General features: G+C 42.2%; 1 protein-coding gene across 3 annotated transcripts in view; it reads left to right on the top strand.

Moving 5' to 3' along the window:
* The window catches only part of KIAA1549L (KIAA1549 like), a 214,817-nt gene that overhangs the window by 46,106 nt on the left and 156,215 nt on the right, over positions 1-12,496 (top strand). The gene's annotated exons all lie outside the window — the stretch shown is intronic.

Below are 12,496 nucleotides of genomic sequence, written 5' to 3'. Positions count from 1 at the left end.
GACTCAGGATGGGGATTGGGTGGGAGAAGGGGTTGGGGACGTGCTTCCCTCCTGGACTCTGTGCAGGGTGTGGGGGAGCTTAAACCCCTCTAGTCCAGAGATCTTGGGTCTCCAGTATCTCTGTATATCCAGCACTTAGAATAGAAAGCGGGCAGGGAGTCAGTGCTTGTTGAATGAATGAATGAATGAATGGATGAATGAATGAAAGAAATCTTGGCTTTGAGTCCCGTCCAGGTATAAAATCTTGACCTCTTTATATCTCATTTGCATCCTGTGTAGGGTAGGGATGTTAATATGTGATCTAATTTTATCTCAAGGAAATTTGGGGAGCCTAGGAGGAATTAATGAACCCAAGGGCACTTTTTAAAGTGTTCATAGGTCTTATTATCTAGAGCAGAGAGAATCTTTTCTGTTTCTTACAAAATAGCTCTTCTTGGTCCTCAAGGTCTGTTGTAAAGATGTGTCACTTAGGGGACTCTTGGTTCTCTTGGTTGGCCCATTCTCTGCTGATTTTCTCTCTGAATTTGCAGCAAAAGAAGTGCAGGTGTTGAAAGTGTTTCTCTGTCACCATGGTGTATCAGGGGATCTTCCTGCTAATACTTGTTTCTCTAACAGCTTTATTTTGTGCTTTGTACTGTAGCTTTCATAGAAGAAACTTCAGGCGTATATGAATAATTTGTTGTGGCATTTCCTTTTGAAATATAAGATTTGAAATGGGATGAATATATAGGAAAGACATCAGTTGCAGTAGCAAGAGTGGGAGGAAGACAACATTTGAACTTGAGTCACTTGAGTTCAAGTCCTGATTCTGCCCCTCATTTGTAGTACGTGTGATCTTGGACATTTTTTGGGTAATATTTTATTATAGAGGATTTCAAATATACACAAAATATGAGGGATGGTATAATGAACCCATCATTTATTAACGAATGCCCAATTTGTTTTAACTGTAGCACCCTCTGTTACTCTTCCCCAATACCATTTTAAATAAAATCCAAGATGTCATATTATTTTCATTCATAGATATTTCAACAAGAATCTGTAAAAGATAGGAAGTTTTTAAAAACAACCAAGATATCACTATCACATCTGAGTAAATTAATAATTTTTTAATATCAGATTTCTGGCTACATTCCCAATAGAATAAAAATGTTATACATTTTCTTTTTGTTTTTACAGTTTGAATGAGGGTCCAAATAAGGTCCACATCTTGCGATTTATAAAAATGTCTTAAGTTTCTTTTGATCGATCGGTGCTTTATCTCTATTTTTTTCACATAAAAGTGCAAAGAAAAGGAAACTAGGTGGTTTGTCTTACAGGATCTCTCAGCTTGGATTGTGCTGACAGTGTCTTTGTGTTGTATTTTCTGTAAATTAGAGGTATGGTCAGATTTAGGTTAGGTTTTTGGATTTGGTTTTGGTTTCTGACCTTGGGCATGTGATTTGCTGTGTCTGACCTCTGTGAAATGGGGTACATGTTGCCCATCTCATAGCTGTTACAGAATTTAGAAAGAAAAGGTCCAGGGAAGGACCACATACACAGCATAGACAAAGTGGTTGTCGTTATGATAGGATTATACCTTTTTATTAGTGTTTGGGGAGTTGGATCGCAGAGAAGCTGTTTCCTCTCACACTGATCAGACTTAATGTTGCAGGTTGGTATTGTGTCAGAAGGCTGAGCCTCCGATGGCCTTGAGTGTGAATAAACCCTTTGGGTGCTGGGCTCGATTGCATCTAGCGGCACACAGATGTGAAAATGTGGATGAAAACATGTACTTATTTCCACATGATCAGGGGAAAGGCTGGAAGTCTGTTTCATTCTGCACCAAATGTCATATTCATAGGGGTGGAGAAACCCAGCAAGACAACACCCTAGCCAAATGGTCAAAGGGGACAGCACCAGTAAGGAGGTGTAGCGACGTGTACCCCCTCTTCTGATGCACTGAGAAGGGCAAACATCGCGTCTGGGGGATTTTTGCTAAAAATACACAACCTCACTCGATCATGAAAAAATACCAGACAAACCCAAGCTGAGGGACATCCTACAAAATACCTGACCAGGTCTCTTTGCAGATGTCAAGAAGGAGGTGTCTCATTGACTTGAGAACGAACTGCAGGATTGGGCCCTGCAGGAGAAAAAGAAAATCAGAGGCAAGGCTGGCAGCTTTCAAAGAAGGTCTGTGGAGTAGCTGATAGTTTGTATCGTGGTTATGTAAGAGAAAGCTGGCTGGAGGGTACTGAACTCTCTGTAGCGTTTGTGTAATTTTCAGTAAGTCTAAAAAAATTTCAAAAGTCAAAAACGTGATACTGGGCTACATGGCAGCTTTTGTGAACTGTACTGTTTTATAGGAAGGGGAGGGGCCTTTATTTGTGGCATATAAACCTAGGAGCTAGAAACACTCATTTACGCTTGAGCTAAAGCGGTCAAGTTACATCTTGACGGATGCAGTCCCTGACCATCAGTGAGACCAAGGTGTATTAGCTCTGAGATTTCTGGCGGCCATCCTGGCGCGCAGGTGGTTGGGTACCTGGAGCTGGTGGGGTTTTGGCTGTACCACTTTTCACTTGGCCCATTTGACAGGGCTGACTGGCTAACAGTGACGATTGCCTCCTTACGCTGGGCACCTGTTATACGCGAGAAGCTGAGTGCTAAGTGCTTATCGTCATTAATCCTCGTGGCATCCTTGAGAGGCAGGTTATGGCCCCTCCACCCATTTTTATGATGTAGCTCGGAGACTCATTGGCCTAGGATCACTCAGCTGGAGTGGGAATCTGACTCCAAAGCTCAGATTTGGGCAGCTGTGCCACTCTGCTGTCCTTTCCTCTCACTGGTGCTCCCCTGACCATCTGACGCCTGTGCTACCCTGCGGGCCTCCAGACCTGGTCCCTCCATCGTCATTTCTGCATAAAAAAAGAGGACTAAGAGATACTTTTTATCCCCTGTTATCTGTTTATGCACAGGACTGTCTCTATAGATTTCTTATTTTGTATATATATTTTTAAAATATATTTCTTTATTGATTTCAGAGAAGAAGGGAGAAGAAGAGAGAGAGATAGAAACATCAATGATGAGAGAGAATCATTGATTGGCTGCCTCCTGCACGCCCCACACTGAGGATCGAGCCCGCAACTCAGGCACGTGCCCTTGGCCGGAACCGAACCTGGGACTCTTCAGTCCGCAGGCTGACGCCTTATCCACTGAGCCAAGCCGGCTAGGGCTTATTTTGTATATTTTATATAAATGGAGTCATACAATATGTTGACCTTATTTCACTTAGTGTAAGATTTTCAAGGTTCATCCATAATGTAGCATGCATCAGAATTTCATGCCTTTTTATTGCCTAGAACATCCTACTGTATGTATATAGAACATTTTGTTTATCCATTTAACCATCCTTGGACATTTGGGTTGTTTCCGCCTTTGGCTGTTGTGAACAATGGGGCTATGAACATTCATATTTAAGTATTTGAGTATCTGTTCTCAATACACTCAGGCATATCTGTAGGAATGGAATTGCTGGGTCAAACAGTAATTCCATGTCTCACTTTTTGAGGAACATCAGACTATTGGAGGCTTGGACCAAGTGGCTGGGCCATTTTTCATCACCACCAGCAATGCACAAGGGTTCCAATTTTCTTGCACCCTTACCAATAGTTGATATTGCTTGCTTTTTTTCCCCTAGCTACCCTAGTAGATGTGAAGTGGTATTTTGTTATGGTTTTGATTTGCATTTCCCTAATGGTTTATGATATTGAACATCTTTTCATGTGCTTTTTGGCTGTTTCTATAACTTTGGAGGATGTCTATTCAAGTCCTTTCACATTTTTCATTGGGTTGTTTGTTTTGTTGTTGAGTTTCCCACTCTCCCTGGAATCTACTCTCATTGAGTTTTTATCCTCATCAGTCCACAGGTTCACCAATGGCTTCCTATGTCAAATCCAGCGGTCCATTTTGTTTGAAAGAAATTTCTTTAAAAATTGATTTGAGAGAGAGAGGAAGAAGAAGGAGGAGGAGGAAGAGAAGAGGGAGGAAGGGAGGTAGTGAGGGAGGGAGGGAGAGAGAGAAATTTGTTGTTACATTTATTTAGTCATTCATTGGTTGATTCTTGTATGTGCCCTGACTGGGAATTGAATTCTTAATCTTGGCATATCGGGAGGATGCTCTAACCAGCTGAGCTAGCTGGCCAGGGCCCAGTGATCCATTTTAATTTCTTATTTTATTGTCCTCACGGCAGCATTTAAGGAAGGATCACTTCTTCCTTCTTGAGATGCTTTCTTCGCTTGGCTTCCCAGATACCATTATTTCTTCATTTTTTTCAGCAACCATTGCTGATTCCTCCACATCTTCCTGACATCTAAACATAAAACTTCCTCAGAGCTCGGAATTCAGACCTCTTCTTTTTCTATTTCCACTTCCCTGGGTGACTCCTTCAGGCCAGAAATCTTGGAGTTGTCCGTGACCTCTTTTTTTCCTCATGCACCTGGTTCTACCTTCATTATATCTCCAGATTCTGATCATGTCTCACAACCTTCATTGCAGTACCCCTGATCCAAAGCACCATCATTTGTCTGCTAGAAGTTTGAAGTTGTCTACTAATTCGTCTCCCTGCTTCTACCCTTGCCTCCATCATCAATTCTGTGTAAAACACAACAGCAAGAGATATGTTAAATTGTGAGTTAGATCATCTTACAGCTCCGCTGTGAAACATCTAATTGCATCTTATTTCACTCCAGGTTTGAGCCAAAATAGCTACTTGATTTAGCTCTGGCTTCTTCTCCCATCTTGTCTCCTATCACTCTCCCCTTTGCTTATACCACTCCAGCCGACACTAAACTCTTCACTGTACCCAATCCTTGTCAAACACACTCCTACCCCAGGGCCTTTGCACATACTGCTTCCTCTGCCCGGGATGCTCTTCCTCCTGAAAGCCACATGGCTTTCTCCCTTCAGTCTCTGCTCAAATGTGACTTTGTCAATGAGGTCTCTGCTGGCCTCTCTCTATAAAAAACCCACCACACCCAATGTTCTCCCTTTTCTGATATCTCTCTGCTTAATTTTTCTCCTTAGCACTTATTTATTGCTTGATATCCCCTATTAGAATGTCAACTCCATGCAAGCAAGGACTTTGTTTTTCATTCATTGCTGTAGTCCCAGTGTTTATAACTATGTCCAATACAGGAACATAGATATGTGGGACTTATAATATGTAATATGCTAATGTTCATTATAAATCTCTAAAAAGAGATTTTTTTGGCTCTCTCTCTCTCTGTCTTTCTCTGTCTGCCTATTTTTTTCACAAGATATTTTTGGGAGATGCTAGAACAGACTCTTATTTGTGATATGTCATGTTTGGGGAATGTAGGTGGGATGAATGTTATGTAACTGAGCCTTTTCCCCTTGATTAACAAAAAATTTCAGCATGTAGGAAAATTGTACCTCTGAAAGGCCTGAACTTATCCTGAGGGTGTGCTTTGATAACTTGTTAGGTAAGATCTGGCCAATTATTTCTTCTTTGATTTTGAAAAGTAGTTTTCCATTTCCATTTATTTTTGCATAGTTTCATGTTTATAAGCAAAGTGTGCTGTAACTTGGAAGCAGTTTCTCCTAGAGCTGTTTACACCTGCCATTGCTTTGCTTAAAAAAAAATTTTTTTAAAATTGATTTCAGAGAGGAAGGAAGAGAGAGAGAGAGAGAGGAACATCCATGATGAGAGAGAATCAGCGATCGTCTGCCTCCTGCACACCCCTCATCGGGGATCTGCAACCCGGGCATGTGCCCTGAGCGGGAATCGAACCATGACCTCCTGGTTCATAGGTCAATGCTCAATCACTAAGCCATGCTGGCTGGGCCCTTGCTCTGCTTTTGTCTCAATTTCCCCAGATCTCTGCTGTGCCCTTTGGGATGTCAGCGTCCTGCAGGGTCCCATAGGCAGCTTCTGTCGTGTCCTAGGATCAGACTTACCTGGACCCAGTCAGAAGCAGCTCTGAGAGAGCAGGAGGTGTTCCTGTTTAGTAGACCCAAGCACCTCGCACCATGCTGTTCACATAATGGGTGGCCAGTTAATATTTGTTGAATGAACCTTTGAAGTAGCACCAGGGAAAGCTCATGGTGACTTATAATTGGAGATCACCTGCGATGACTTTTCTTTGGAAAGGTGTTTGCGAATCCAGTCCCAATGAGGTTTCATAACTGGAACTTTTTTTGTAGTCCTTTGTGGGCACAATGACAGTGTTTCCGTCTGTCAAGCTGCTGAGATTCTCGGTGGAGAGTACCTTTCCTCCTCTATTTGTGATCTCAGCTTACAGGCATGGGAAATATGGGCATTTTTGAAAAGATTCTTTAGGTGGCTTGAATAGTTTGTGGTAAATGGATTTTAAAAATGCCATTTGGGCATTGAATTTGAAAGCCACCGAAATATATATACAGCCGCGTGTGTGATTGGTTCCCAGAAGAAAGTCGCTCTGACAAACTGCCCGTGTCATCTCTTGATTTTGAGAAGACTCAAGGAGTGATGTCAGCTTGCAATGTCGATGGTGGGTTGGTGTTTTATTTCCTAGAAATGGTCAGAGGAAAAGCTGCGCTGTTTCTGGAAACTGGGCAAATAAAAGGTTACTTGGAAGAGCTCAAGGTTTTTATCTTTCAGCCTGTTCCCTTGACCACAGAATGATACATATGCCCTTTCCTTTTAGCTTTTCCAAGGGTGTTTCTCTGATTTGCCCAGTAAGAATTGCATCGTATCTGGCTAATTAACTCTTGAGTGCTAATGTCTGAGTATCAGTGTCTTGACTTGTTTAAATGCAAAGGCCACCTGAGTAGGGATGGGGCAGTCATTGCTTTCGAAAGAGGCAGTAAGACCAAAGATGAGAAAGCAAATGGGGCTGTAATTGAGACCCTGGCATCAGTCCTTTCTTTGTAGTTTTTCGTAGATTCACCATAGTTACCGTGTCGCTGTAAATCACACATCTGTCCCAGGAAGGAAAATGAAGAAACTTATGGGTGCACATGAAATAACCTAAATTTCCACAATTCTTCAGCTTTTAAAAAAATCTCTTATTTCTTCACACTTTATGGTTCTTTTTTAAAAGACTTGTAGGACTAGGATGCTAAATGTCCAGTGCCAAATTATATTTATTGAGGCCTCATGATGTGCCAGAATATTAGCTAATTTGACCCCAAAGTAACCCTGAGGTAGTGTATTAGTCTATGTTCTCCAGAGAAACAGAATAGGAGATATCTGTATATCTATCTATCTACACCTATTTCTATACTTATACCTAAACCTATACCTATATCTATATGTAGAGAGATTTATCATAAGGAATTGGCTCACACAGTTATGGAGGCTGAGAAATCCCAAGATCTGCACTTGGTAAGCTGGATAGAGACCCAGGGGAGCAGGTGGGTTAGTTCCAGTCTGAGTTCAAAGGCAGGAGAATACCTGTGTCCTGGCTGGAAGACAATGAGGCAGAGAGAGCGAATTCTCTCTTACGCAGCCTTTTATTCTGTTTAGGCCTTCAAAGGATGGGATAAGGCCCATCCACAATGGGCAGGGCGTCTTCTTTCCTAAGTCCACTGATTCACATGTTAATCTCATCCAGAGACATCCTCATAGACACACCCAGCATGATGTTTAACCAGATGTATGGATACCCCATGGTTCAGTCATGAAACATTGACGTGAAAAGTTGACATGAAAAATAACCATCATGGTAGGTACTGTGAGATGATGGAAAGTAGGTACAGAATGGTTAGGTAACTTGATCCAGGTTACCCGCTGGTAATGGTGGAGGCAGAACACAAATCCAGGCAGTCTGGCTCCCCAAATCCTCACTCTTAATTGGTACCGCAAACTACTTTTCCGAGGAGGAACTGAGAAGTGGGAGGAAGGATGGGAAAGGGGGGAAGTGAAGGAGTCTGGTATCACGCCTACCCACAGCCAACTAGCTAGGGGCAGGGCTGGGATTTGAACCCAGGTCCCTTAATACCTGGCCCACCCCCCAGGAATCCTTCAACTCCAACACAGAGTATCCTCTGGAAAATGGACATTTCGCTTGTGAAAGGAAGGTTTTACTTATGCACCAGAATTGTTGACGTAAGCCTCTGCGCAGTGGTTCTAGCTGTCTCGCCATATAAGCACTAACATTTTTTTGTCTATAACATTCTAGTCCTAAAATATTCTCAGATGAGTTGGCCTGCATAAATGAGTGTGGTAATTATTTAATAACACTATGTTCCATTTGTAAAGCACGTCAACAATTTCAGAGCACTCTTATGTATATGAATTATTTTAAAAGTGGATTAGAGCTTGACAAAGTAGATTTATTCTGGGGTGGTGGCCTTTTGTGAATGTGAATGGAAAAAGGCTTTTATCTCCTCTTAGCCTAGACTAAAAAAAGAAAAAAAATGACATATTGAGAAGATGCCGGAAGAGAAAAGGGTGTTTATTCAAGCAGCGTGATCACTGGCAGGCAGTGAGAGCGAATTCTCTCCTATGCAGCCTTTTATTCTATTGATGGAGACTGAAGAGCCATGGACCAGGAGGTGTAGAGCCACAGACACTTCTGAGCTCCGCTACTGACGAAAGAGACACACTGCATCCTCTCCGAACCCTCCCTCATTTGTAAGGGAATTACACTTCATACCTTACAGGATGGTTGTGAGGATGAGAGTGTTTGTCCAGTGCACAGCACATAGCAAACCCTTGGTAAATAAGAACTATTACAACTTCCCACCTCCTGCTGGTAAGGCTCGCCTTTGCCAACCCCGAGAAGATGTTCACCCTGCTTGCTCTTTCCCATCCAGTTCCTGCATGGATGGATCAGTACAGTGATCAGATCTGACGATTTATTACCACTCTTGTCCCGTCAGTGGGTCAGCTGGGAAGTCATCCTGCTGCTCCAGGCCAGGTGTGGGTGCAGAGCCCCTGCCCCTCACCCCCCATGGTGTGCCCAGGCTGGATAAAGGGGCCCCTGGTTCCTGATTTGCATTCTGGATTCTTTCTCTGAACTCGGCCTGCATGGCTGGCCCACTGCCACCTGCCGACCTCTCTCGCAGGCACTCTCCCCTGCGCTGTCCCTGTCCCTGTTTGTTCACTGTTGGCATCAAACTGGGCAGATCTTTTTTCCTTTCTTAATTTTCTTTCTGGACAAAAATTTGGTTCAGATGGATCATTTTAGAAGGAGCCATACTATTATTCAAGAGAGATAGTAAATTTGATTAATTGAGTCAAAGTACTGCTCATTTCTGGGGAAATATTAGTTAAGCTGATGGTTTACTGACTATTGGCTGTTGGCTTCACTAAACTGTCTTGTTTGAACAGAAAATTCAACTGGCAGCCAGTTAAGACCCAGACTTAAAGTTCTGTTCCTGGTCTTCACTCCCATTTCTCTTTATCTAATGCTTGGACTATCGCAGAACCCCTTTGAACCTAGGTCTTGTCTTTTCTTTGGCTGGGACACTTCAGGAGGAAGGAGTCAAGACTGGAGAGGTCACCTGTCCTGGGGGTGACAGGTGGAAGGCTGCTGCTTCTAGCAGGGGCCACGCTGGCCAGCACACCCAAGAAAAGGCTGGGATGCAAGGAGCACCCGCGCCTTCCATGACAGAGAGGGTAGCTCATTCAAGTGGAACTTGTGACGCCAATTATTTGATTCCATGTAACTTTCTAGAATTACTATCATTTGAAGTTTTTGACTGGATTCAGTTCCAGAAACATCCCTCAGAGACCTAGGTATTTGAGTCTTTGTTGTCAGTCAGAAGATGCTCATTACTCTCCTGTAGCTCCTGAAAGCACCATATGGGGTCAGAAGGACTCTTCCTCTATTGACTTTATCCCTTTATGCCTCTCCATGATCAACGTGCAGGGATTTGAAGGTCCTTCAAGATATAACCTCGGGCTCGATTCCTGGTCAGGGCATGCGCCCAGGTTGTGGGCTCAAACTCCAGTGTGGGGCGTGCAGGAGGCAGCCGATCAATGATTCTCTCTCATCATTGATGTTTCTCTCTCTCTCCCCCTCTCCTTTCCTCTCTCTGAAATCAATAAAAATATATTTTTAAAAACTAAAATAAAAGAAAAAAAGAAAAAGATGTACTTGGGGTGCTCAGACATTACAGTTCTTGTTTTGCATAGGACCATCAGATCCACTGTATGCTGATGACTTTGGTAATTTCTGAACATGTTCTGGTCAGTTAGTGGTTTAGAGTTGAAAAATATCTCCATGCTGAACTGGTTTTGTTTTGGACTCTCCCAGTCTCTCTCCCTCCTTTCTGGAATAGATGCTAATACCAAGAAGGAGAGTCTCTATGAGTTAGCTTATGGGCCTGGGAGACCTGAATCACCATGTGCCACTCATCTGCAAGAGAACCAATCTCAGATAGTCTCAGCCAGGAGGTGGAAGTTATTGAATAAGATGTTTACAAAAGGGGCCTAAGAATAATCTCTCAAAAGGATTTGGTGAAATTACTGTTCCCTTGAAAATTTTCATTTGCGTATAGAATTCTCTTCTGTGAAATTGTATTAAATTACAGCATTATAGTTTGCATGAAAATGAAAGAATAAATTATGTCCAACATTTCTTAGTTGAGCAATTTATGGTTAGCCATGTCGAGTTCATCTTTTTCGTGTAAGTAATAAGCCCCCAGCTCCCCTCCCTTTTCTAACTAGCATAGCTTGGGTCAAGTCTCAAAACACACCCAGGCTGGACTCAAAGACTTGTTCAAATGTACGCATTCACACTTCACTGCTTAGCTATTCCTTCTGACAGCTCAGATCTCCCTTCAGAATCACTTTCCCTCTTTCTGAGTACATTGCTTTAAAATTCCTCTAGTGAGAATCTGTTAGTCATGGCTTCTGTCCATTTTTGTTTGCCTGAAAATGTCTCTCTCGGCCTTGTCTTGAGAGATAGTTCAGCTTACTCTAGATTGACAGTTATGGGCAACTTTTTGAAGACATAATTTTACTTTCATGTTTGAGGCTGAGAAGTCAGCTTAATCTTTGTCAGTGGCCTGCCTTTTCTCTCTGGCTGCTATTATTCTCTTCTTGATTTTGATTTCTTCAATTTTACTAAATGCTGACATTTTTAATGTCTAGATACTGATTTTTTTTATTCATTCTGCTGGGGATTTATGGCACTTCTTCAAGCTCATAATTCACGTCTTTCATTTAAAAAAAAAGTTAGCCCTTATTTTTTTGAATATTGCCTCTACCTCAGTCTCCTTATTTTTTTCCTTTCTGGAAATCTGGTTAGATAAATGTTAAAACTCACTCTGTGCTCCAGAAAGAGCAGGTTAAATCCTTTCATGTATTTTACTTTGGTCTCTCTGTGCTACATTCTGGGTAATTTCTTCAAGTCTGCTTTAAGGTTCATAAAATCTGTTTCTGGCTATGTCCAATATATTACATACATTCTTTTTTTGTTTTCATTATTATATTTTATATTTAGGAAATTCTATTTAGCTCATTAAAAATTATTTAGCCAATTGTCTTCATCATATTTTTAACCCCCTCTATTATTTTTTTACACATATTAAACTTACTTATATATTCTATATCCGATCATTGCAAAATCTACAGTTTTTGGATAACTTTCACTTAGAGTGACTTACTCTTATTTTTCGTGTTTTTTTTTTTTTTCCCTTGTGCCTTGAAACTTTTTCTGTAGGAATTATTAGAGTCCTCTGTTTGAAATGTCTTTCTCTAGAGAGAAAGGATTTGCATCTATTCCAGACACAGGATAATGACAGCCAAGTGCTGCTTTAATCACATTTTCAGCTCCGTGGTGCTGGTGATTATGCTTCCAAGCAGTGTGAACTCTGGCCCTGAAGTTATGAGTGTGGGCTTTTGGTTAGAGTCTCAGAAGAGACTTTTTCTTTTCTCTGCCTCACTGTGCACCAGGCCAGTATAAATAAGTCTCCTAAAGGACAGGTGTTTTTTTCCCCCTGCCTCATTGCCTGGGGTTGTTCCATTCAAGGACTGTGGCATTTTGGAAAGGGGTGTTTGACCTGGCCTGTGGCCATGACCAGGCCCCCCCGGCGTTGTTCGCTGGTCCCCTACCACGGCAGTGTGTAAGAACCCAGGCTCTTCGGTCAGCTGATGTCCATGGGGCAAGCGCCAGCTCTGCATTGCACAGTAAAATTATACTTCCTTCCAGTTTCTGGCTTCCAATTTACTTAATTGCAACCTCAGTCATGTTTTAAATCAAATTTAAAAAAAATTGTGTCCTTTTCCATAAACGAATTTATATTAGAAGAGGCTTCTCCACCACCTTGTTGCAGAAATCAAGGTTCTGCATGTGCTAGGCACGATTTTAGAGGTTTGACTACAACAATGAACGAGCATGACAGTAAGACCCCATGTCTCACAGAGCTCCCATTTCAGTAGGGTGGAGAGAGGGAGAAACATCAATGTCAGAGACAGAGAGAGAGAGAGAGAGAGAAACAGCGATGCCCTGACGAGCCCCGACCCAGGATTGAACCCTCACCCTAGGTGTGTGCCCTGACT

Source organism: Myotis daubentonii, chromosome 9 (genome assembly GCF_963259705.1).
Source record: "Myotis daubentonii chromosome 9, mMyoDau2.1, whole genome shotgun sequence".
In the NCBI taxonomy this organism is placed as follows: domain Eukaryota; kingdom Metazoa; phylum Chordata; class Mammalia; order Chiroptera; family Vespertilionidae; genus Myotis; species Myotis daubentonii.
The sequence above is the reverse complement of the archived record's forward strand: the minus strand, read 5'-3'. Positions and strand labels throughout refer to the sequence as shown.